This window comes from Phalangium opilio, unplaced genomic scaffold, assembly GCF_054372755.1.
Source record: "Phalangium opilio isolate 3A_F unplaced genomic scaffold, DU_Popi_V2 ptg000390l_1, whole genome shotgun sequence".
In the NCBI taxonomy this organism is placed as follows: Eukaryota; Metazoa; Arthropoda; class Arachnida; order Opiliones; family Phalangiidae; genus Phalangium; species Phalangium opilio.
The window spans coordinates 1,310,935-1,321,607 of record NW_028324234.1 but is presented as its reverse complement, the minus strand read 5'-3'; positions in this window follow the sequence as shown (position 1 = coordinate 1,321,607).

Below are 10,673 nucleotides of genomic sequence, written 5' to 3'. Positions count from 1 at the left end.
TTACATCGTTTTAAAAAAGAACAATTAAACATTCTTGAGAGACTTGACTAATATTGGCATTTGAAATGAAGCATACGCCGGTTGCTTCGCCTTATTCAAATAGGTAGTATATAAGGGTGTCGAACTACAGTTAAAAGCAAGAACAACCGCAATTGCGAAAACCTATCGTGGACAACCCACCCTAGGGAGGCTAGACGTTTCTCGTAACCCTAACTGATCGCCGCGAATGTCTTAAACCAAACGATGACGATGGAGTAGAAGCCAGGTGTGCAGACTGGTGTCCATGTGGGATGGACAAAAACAAAGACCAGAAGATGGTGGTGTAGAAACCAGGTGTACAGACTGGTGTCCATGTGGTATGGACAAAAACAAAGACCAGAAGATGGTGGTGTTAGAAGCCAGTGTGTACAGACTGGTGTCCATGTAGGATGGACAATGACCAGAAGATGGTGGTGTTAGAAGCCAGTAAGTACAGACTGGTGTCCATGTGCGATGGACAAAAACGAAGACCAGAAGATGGTGGTGTTAGAAGCCAGTGTGTACAGACTGGTGTCCATGTGGGATGGACAATGACCAGAAGATGGTGGTGTTAGAAGCCAGTGTGTACAGACTGGTGTCCATGTGGGATGGACGAAGGCCATAAGATGGTGGTGATTAGAAGCCTGTAAGTACAGACTGGTGTCCGTGTGGGATGGACAAAGACCAGAAGATGGTGGTGTGAGAACTCGCCATAGAGTAGCCATTTCCGTGACTGTGAAAGCAGTTCGGAAATGGCGAACACGTTTGCTCCGATTTGGGAACTGCGAACGCGGTCACGTGGGTGTAACAACAGACACACAGACAGACACACAGACACACACGATCGTTACAGAACCTCTCCTTGACATACGTCACTCGGAGAGGTAACAAGTTGGGAAAACCAAAATATTACCTCTCCGTGTCGAGAAGATTATATAAACTTAAGTATCCAATGAAAACGTCGACCTTTTTGCCCTCATCCTTTCCCGCGCTTTGCCCTTCCGCATTTCATCCTTACTCTCAACATTATCTTCCTCCATTTTACATACAAAAATCAAATACTCACAAAAAAAAGTGGCAAAAACTTGCTGGCTCTTTACAACCACTTAATTTGACTTAATATCCAATTTCCAACAATAATATACCGGTAGTTTAACTGACAACCTACTAGCATCGAAATTCTCATTAAGAATGGCTCCCGCGGATAAAAAAGGGCAATTTTCAACTAGGTGGGCGTTATCTCATTAGATTTGAAAAATATCATCATGCCTAACCGTTTGGATTTTTTTAAAGCAATCTTAGCACCAAAAAATATTTTTTGATACAAAATAAATGTTTTATATTCTTATTAAGAATAAATCAAGAGGATAAAAAAGGTCTGTCCTCTCGTAATTTTTTAAGCTTTTATCATGATTACTCTATACTACAGTAACAAGGAGTATAAACCCATTAGTGGAAGCAGTATTTTTTTTCCGAAACAATCTCGCTTATGTTTATCCTCTCTAGACTTCGCTAAAAACGTATTACTCCTACGTAAAATATTAATAGACAGGCGAGGATTCATACCATTAAAGGAGCGCAATATTATCCATATTTTCATTTCATATACAGAGAAAAGAAATTATTATGTTTCTGCGAGGAGCTTCCCATTTTTGTTGTTGTTTTGAAAAATATATCGCAATGCACGGGCCTTGATAGATATAGGAGGCAATGAATGAAATATATCACAATGCACGTGCCTTGATAGATATAGGAGGCAATGAATGAAATATATCACAATGCACAGGCCTTGATAGATATAGGAGCCAATGAAGGAAATATATCGCATGCACGGGCCTTGGTAGATATAGGAGGTAGTGATAATCTCTCTCTTTGCACGAGAGGTTTATCTTTAATATTTAAATAAATATAATTAATTTTAATTATTTTAATCTTCAATAATTAACATTAATAATAGTTAAATCGTTTAAAATAAAGTTATACCTATTATCTTCTCAAACTTTGCTAATATTGACGTTTAAAGTGAAGGATACCCCTCTTACCTGCTTTCTTCAAATTTTGGGGTATATTTACGATTCGTTTCCATTATAATAGTAAGGATAAAGCGCAATTGCGAAAACCTTTGGTGGCCGATCCCACCTTAGGGAGGCTAGACGTTTCTCGTAACCCTAGCTGATCGCCGCGTATATCCTAAAACCAAACGATGATAATGGAGTAGAAGTTTGTTGTCTATGTGGAATAGACGGAAGACCAGTGGATGGTGGTGTTAGAAGTCAGTGTAAGTGCAGACTGGTGTCAATGTGGGATTGACAAAGAAGAGAAGATGCTGGTGATTAGAAGCCAGTATGTACAGACTGGTGTCCAAGTGGAATGGACGAAGACCAGAAGATGGTGGTGATTAGAATCCAAGATGGTGGTGATTAGAAGCCAGTAAGAATTCAACACAGGTGGTGTGAGAACTCAAGTAGAGGAGCCATTTCCGAGACTGTGAAAGCAGTTCGGAAATGGCGAACACGTTTGCTCCGATACGCAAACTGCGAACGCGGTCACGTGGGTGTAACAACGGAAGACAGACAGACAGACCGACAGACACACAGACAGACAGACACGGCCGTTACAGAACCTCTCCTGGACTACGTCACACGGAGAGGTAAAAAGCAGTTTTTGCCTCTTTGCGAAAGAGTCCGCTGAAACTGATTTTTTCATTCAGCTTCAGCTTTCAGCGCCTTTGCGAATCCACCTTTACACCCACGTGACCGCGTTCGCAGTTTGCGTATCGGAGCAAACGTGTTTGCCACTTCCGAACTGCTTTCACAGTCACGGAAATGGCTCCTCTACTTGAGTTCTCACACCACCATCTTCTGGTCTTTGTCCATCCCACATGAACACCAGTCTGGTACTTTTCTGGCTTCCAACACCATCATCTTCTGATCTTTGTCAATCCCACATTGACACCAGTCTGCACTTACACTGGCTTCTAACACCACCATCCACTGGTCTTCCGTCTATTCCACATAGACACCAATCTGTATCATTGGCTTCTACTCCATTATCATCGTTTGATTTTAGGATATACGCGGCGATCAGCTAGGGTTACGAGAAACGTCTAGCCTCCCTAAGGTGGGATCGGCCACCAAAGGTTTTCGCAATTGCGCTTTTTCCTTACTATTATAATGGAAACGAATCGTATATATACCCCAAAATTTGAAGAAAGCGGGCAAGAGGGGTACCCTTCACTTTAAACGTCAATATTAGCAAAGTTTGAGATGATAATAGGTATAACGTTATTTTAAACGATTTAAGTATTATTAATGTTAATTATTGAAGATTAAAATAATTAAAAATAATTATATTTATTTAAATATTAAAGATAAACCTCTCGTGCAAAGAGAGAGATTATCATCGCCTCCTATATCTGCCAAGGCCCGTGCATGCGATATATTTCATTCATTGCCTCCTATATCTATCAAGGCCCGTGCATTGCGATATATTTTTCAAAACAACAACCAAAATGGGAAGCTCCTCTCAGAAACATAATAATTTCTTTTCTCTGTATATGAAATGAAAATATGGATAATATTTTTAGCGAAGTCTAGAGAGGATAAACATAAGCGAGATTGTTTCGGAAAAAAAAATACTGCTTCCACTAATGGGTTTATACTCCTTGTTACTCTTGTTGTCTGTGTGTGTCCGTCCATTGTTACACTAGTGCGTCGCGTTAGCAGTTAGCCTTGTGTTGATGCGTTAATAAATCATACAGAACCTTAATATTCCCTTTTTCCATAATATAAAGTGAATATGTGGAAGTATTTGTTATTTGAAATGGCTGTTTATATATTGCTTAAGCTATACTACATCTGTATATAGAATAATCCTTGGTTTAGTGATTTCATGAAGAAAACTAAGACCTAGACTCCGGCGCGTATAACAAGTATTATCCGCAATAGCCTTAGTGAAACAAAGAGTATATAATTGAGGCCTGAGGTGAAGTAAACTTTTGGCTTTGATTTTCGTGTCTGAAATGAACAGACATCAACGGTTCAGAGTGAGCCGAAAGTTAAATACACTCTTAAATAATAATAATAAGATTAGTAAAAGGGCTAATGGTAAACGGGTAGTATCTACAGGCTTATTATTCTCTTTATGGTGCGCATTGACTATTAGTACGTCTAGCTACAATTTAGCTTTGGTGTTATTTAACGTTAACATTCATGTTGGCAAACTAAGAATATTGTTGAGGTGAGACGAGACGATAGTGTTTACACTGCAAACCAGTTGTGAATGTAGCTTTCAGAATATAGGGTAAACAGCTGAAGCGTAGACTTCATTTCCTGTTCTTTTCCCCATTGACTGATTTCCATGTGTCCAAGATTTATCCTTATTGGATGTAAAATGTCGTCTGCTTTACTGTACATTCGCTATGTTTGGAATACTGCTTCAATATTTCGTAAATTTTTACTTCAAAAAAGTGAAATAATTCCATATCTAGGTAAATACGTTTGTAGTAGTAGACCTCTTGACACGGAGAGGTAATATTTTGGTTTTCCCAACTTGTTATATATCAACTAGTGTATTTACATTTAGACTTTAATTAGTGGCGTTATTCAATGTTACACACGTAAATGACAGACCGAACTGAGCCGGTCTATTCTATTTATATACATCATCATGATTAGAGATAAGGCACAGTGAGAGATATGAAACAGTAGGTGGCACCCTGATGCTTATCTAACGCTAACACAACAGCGTGAATCAAATTTGCCAACACCCTACCAACTTCGTCATTTCCTTTATTTCTCTTGGTTATTGATTTTACCGTTACTACTTTTTTAACAAAAGTACTAGTCCCAATATACAATGAATGAAACCAAAAAGACACTAATAGACCCATGTGCATAACCGTATTAGAGCGCGTCCATAGAACGAACCCTCACCTGCTCGGACTGTTTCTTTCTCTCTCCTCTTTGGTTCTTTTACCTCCTTTCTCTCTCTGTTCGGGCTCACGCAGCTCAGCACGGACCACTTCTATGAAGTTCTATCTCCTTTCTCTCCCTCTTGGAGGGGTGAGGCTAAGTAAATCCCGTCGCAACGCTGCTATACATAGGTTTAGAAGTCCATTAAATTAGCCTAGGAAGTAACCAAAAGAAGGGTTTGGGACTCCCCTCTCTTGTGAAGCAATACTGAAGAAGGCCGACACATTCGCCACCTCGCGATCACTTTTCCCGGTGGGCCGGGTTATTTGAACGCCAATAGTATTAGGTCAGGTAACGTTAGGGTTGGCTATTTTAACTTCCAGAGTATTAGGTCAGGTTAGGTTAGGTTAGGTATTAGCTAGGTGTGGTTTGGGGTGGGGAGGGCGTGTTAGTTTCGTATGTGCTAGTGTAGTACTGTATACATGTTTTCTATTTCGCTAAGGTAATATTCGAATATCGAGGTGTCCAACTGTTGGGGTACAGTAAGGTCTTACCACACCTAGCTGAAAAGGTCATTTCGTCTATCCAAACTCCACAAACGAGCCACAAACATACACACTCACAGACCATAACCGTAAAAGCCAGTATGTATTTCACACTCGTAGCTAAAAACATATTACAATACTAGCTGCTACCCGCGGCGTCGCTCGCGTGTAGTGAGAACCTCCATCAAAATGTTATAAAGAATGGGTAGATTTTACCGATGACTAATATTTTAGGAGCGAAGGCACTCGGCGTTGCCCGTCAGCCCGTCGGGACATTTTTTATTACTTTTCATGCGGACTTTATCCCATAAAGAAGGGGTTTTAAATTTAAATATGCCCCCCCCCCCAAACATTGGCCCCTAAAACAAGGAAATATCCAACAATGTAGAGTACGACTTTAATCCCCGAAACCGTCTTGTTTAGAAATATGAGACACTTCCAATTACCTTCAATCTAAAAACGTTTTGTATCTTTACTCAGCAGAAGGGTATTAAATGCGTAGAAGTATGCCTACGACGGTAATATCAAGCCAATCCCAAGTTTCATGGTGTTTAGCTAATTAGTTAGCGTACAAGAGCGCAGTCTGTGATGTTAAAGACTTGACAGGGATCCAACATTGAATCCAAAAATTGTTCGAATGTAATGGGTGCTGGGAGGTCTCCAAACACCATAAAACTTACCGTCCGTAGGCATACTTCTACATATTTTATACCCTTCTGCTGAGTAAAATTATAAAACGTTTTAGATTGAAGGCAGTTCTAAACAAGCTGCTTACTTGGTTTAAAGTCGTTTTTGGATTAGCTAGGTGTTGTTTTAGGGGCCAATGTTTGGGAGCCATATCTCCGTAACCTATTGTTGTACACCCCATGTTCTTTGATACTTTCCACTCAATTGGGCCCAATAAACACGCTCCTTCGTTATTGATGCACTCGAAGGGTTGGTCACTTGAAAACCGCAGAAATCGATTACCTGATTTCTAAAATTCTTAGATAATCATCAGTATTGACAGTATTCAAAATCATTCTTGTCCCATATCTATTTATGTTCCGATTGCGGTTTAAACCGATACCGATATATCGGTTCAACCAAATATCGATACCGATACTGGTATCGGTACCGGCCCATCTCTATTTCTGATTACCTTTGATTACCCACAAGTATGATTTTGATTCCTGATGATTTTGTAAGAATTCTAGAAATCAAGTAATCGATTTCTGCGGTTTTGTACACCTGATTATTCAAGTGACTAACCCCTCGGATGTAATTTTATTGTCAGAACGACAATTGTATTTTCCCCAAAATTTGAGTCGGTGATGTACTGCTGTTCACCACTCGACTTGTTTCTGAACTTAGAGCTAAATTCTAATTTGCTTTTAGGAGATTCAAATACTCGGATATCTGAAAACATTTTGCTTGAAGAGTTTTATATTTTATATTTTTAAAATGGAAATAATGCGAAGCGGAAAATAACATAGGCAGTTTGACTGTGATGTAGTTATTAGTGTCGAAAAGATCTGTATATGGATTGTGATCTCTTGAGAGCTAAACAACACGTTAATTTTTAAAACATCGAAAACTTTACAATTAACGAATACGTTTTGTTAAGTTTTAATACTGATTTTATTTTATCAGCTGTCAACAATTTTCTGTCCATTTTATTCTCTTTATAGGGCCGAATTCTCTACCTAATTGTAAATTTTTGATAGAAAATAAAATGCAAACGCGTACTATTTTTAAATTGATGCCCATGTTTCATGTTAAAATATTTTACTGAAGTAATTTTGAAGAAAAAAGTAAGATAAGAATTTTTTCAAATAATTGATGTTTTATAATCATGTCTACAAAAGTGAAAATTTGAATATCTATTACTTCAGGCAATTTATTTCCAACACTTATCTTTTACACTTTCCGGTCTTTGTCTACAAGGTCAGTTTTTATTAATTATAAAATGAGATTTAATCCATTCGCTAACAGCTTAGAGGGGGAAGGTAATATTATATTTTGAGAAATGAACTAGCAGTGTAAATCACTCATCGACCCACGAATCTTGTTTACACACTTTCAGTAGCAACACCTCTCGCACTTTCTCTCTCTCTGGCTTTCAATTGCCCTCCGGTTTAACAGGGATACTAGATGTTTTAAGAGGGATTCGAAGGGAGAGGGAAATTGTAGAAGCGTTATCGGCCGCCGTGTCATGCGCAGTAGGGCCGTCGACCGGATTTATAGTTTTTATTACCACCATCCGAAGTCCATTAAATTAGCCTAGGAAGTAACCAAAAAACGGGTTTGGGATTCCCCTCTCTTGTGTAGGAGTACTGAAGAAGGGCGACACATTCGCCACCTCGCGATAACTTTTCTCAGACCTCCAGTTTAGGCGCGACTCGTACGCCAAAATTTGCACTATTGGGACAGAAACAGCTATTGGCTGAACATGAACGCGGAATCTCTAGAGGGATCGGAAAACGGCCTCCTCCCACTGTACAAACTAAGTTCTCTCTAGCATACCACCGGGGAAGGGATGGGGCTGTGAATTTTGGTACAGTGAAGGCCTTTCGGTCTTTTGCGACTCTTATATATCAATAAAGCAAACGTGCTGTAGAGAGGAATCTACCCCGTTTTCCGGTCCCTTTAGGGATGCAGCGTTCATGGGCTGAAGAAGTCACGCCCCGCTCACGTGAAGATAGATTTCCAAGAGAGGAGCTCGAGATTTCAAACAGGCTTAGGAAAGGAGGAAAAAGCTAAACCCCCATCCATGGAGTTAAAAGGAGTCTTTACCCTAGCAGAGACGTACGCTATACCAGCTATTGTAATTATTTACTTCCTAGGCTAATTTAATGGACTGCTGTTACCACCATTCATGGCCAAATCAAGGATGATGGGGGGGAGGAGGATGCGAAATCTGAGAGAAATAGGGGCGCGCTAACGGTGGAACGGCTTAGGTCGGGTGGGACGCATCAAAATGGGGGAGGAATACTAAGACGGGATACGACTTCTATTTGCCCTTGAAATGGGAAAAAACAAACGAGGGCACGCTATTTAGACTCCCGTTAAATGATAACCCTCTGCCGCAAGCGCGTCGGAATGTACGTGAAATGAATCAAGTTGCTCATCCCTCTTTAAACATCTAGTATCCCTGCTTCCAGCAACACCTCTCGCACTCTCTCCCTCTGGCTTTCAATCTCCCTCCGCTATAATAAGGGGCCGAGGGGCGAATCCCCTTACAAATGACGTAACTCTGCACGTGACCACTCCGCCGACGACGGTTGAATCAAAGCCGATGCTAGCTCCAAAGCTTCAGTTTCTGATCGAGAACGAAGAGCGCGCGTTATGAAAGGCGCTTAGGATTTACAAGACTGAGTGCGATCCACTAACAGCCGAGGGAAATCATAAGTTGCGAAAGATGAAATGAAGAGGTAAGCTCAAAGTGTTTTATTCCGCTTCCGCTTTGTTGTTCGAGTTGGGTTCCCACGAGGAAGTGGGTAAAGTGGAAATGTGTGTAATATCATTTCATGAGATCTAACCTTTTTACAAGTTTACCCTTATTTTATCGAGAGCACGACTATTAGGTGACCGACAATTGGGAGCGCGACAATTTGGAGCTTTTAAAATTGGGTGTCCGGAAATTGGGAGAATTTAAAATTGGGTGAGCGACAATTTGGTGTCAATGAAACTGGCAGAGCCTCAATTGGGTGATTAAAGTTTTATTTTGTAAAAACTAAAAATATCTTATCACATGCTCAATTTTATTTTAAAACAACAGGTTAGGTGAGATAGGTCAGGTAAGGTCTAATTAGGTTTTAATATGGATGAGGTAGGTCAGGTAAGTTTTGGTTTGGTTGAGATGGTCTGATTAGGTTTAAATTTGGTTGAGATAGGTAAGGTTAGGTTTGCTTTGGTTTGGTTTGGTTTGGTTGAAATAGATCAGGTTAGGTTCGGTTCAGTCTTGCTAGGTTTTGTTTGGTTAGGTTAGGTTAGGTTAGGTTTGTTTCGGTTTGGTTGAGATAGGTTACGTTAGGTTTGGTTTGTTTGAGAAAGCTCAGGTTAGGTTAGGTTTGTTTGAGATAGCTCAGGTTAGGTTAGGTTTGTTTGAGATAGCTCAGGTTTGGTTTAGTTTGGTTAAGATAGGTCAGGTTAGGTTTGGTTTGGTTTGGTTGAGATAGATCAGGTTAGGTTCGGTTCAGTCTTGCTAGGTTTTGTTTGGTTAGGTTAGGTTAGGTTTGTGTCGGTTTGGTTGAGATAGGTTACGTTAGGTTTGGTTTGTTTGAGATAGCTCAGGTTAGGTTAGGTTTGTTTGAGATAGCTCAGGTTAGGTTAGGTTTGGTTTGGTTGAGATAGATCTGGTTTGGTTCGGTTCAGTCATGCTAGATTTGGTTCAGTTAGGTTTGGTTGAGATAGGTCACGTTAGGTTAGGTTTGGATCGGTTGGGTTGAAAAATTGTCGCTCATCCAATATTTGGACACTCAATTTTCAACCCTACCAATTGTCTGACACCCAGTCGTTGTCACCTTATGATCCTTCTACCCAATTGTCGTAGACCCTATTTTATCATAGTTTTGAGACATATAAAATTTTTAGTGGGGTCACTTTCCTTTAGAACATTAGATGTTCCGTAAGTTTGTTATTGGTTACTGAGAGCTTGCCATGAAGTGACGTAGTTGAAACGTCATAGATTCTCGTAAAGCGACGCATGGTCAATTCTCGCTTCCGTCGTTCTCGAACTAGTTATCTCGAGCTGTAATTCTCTCAGTAGCATTACGAAGCATAGGTGATGGAAATAACATAACCGGCATCAAAAACATCGATGACTAAAAGATGACATCAATGTCTTACTGAACGGTTTTTGGCGTCTTTGGGCGTGACGTCATGATGCTCATCGAATGCCCATCAGAAAAATCGGCTGTGAGAAGTGGTTTTTTGTGAGCATCGGATTCATGACGTAAATTTCGTCATTTTGCGCCGTGACAAAAAATGGAGGGAACTACATCTCAATCTCCTGCAATCTATATCTATATAAATCAAAGTCCTGACTGACTGACTGACTGACAGACTGACTGATAATCAACGCCCAGCCCAAACCGCTTGCCCTAGAAGGCTGAAAATTTGCAGGAACGTTACTCATAAGTAGTAGGCACGTACTAAGAAAAATTTTTCCAATCCGCCGCCATCTTAAAAAATGGCGCCTAGAAATGTAAAAATA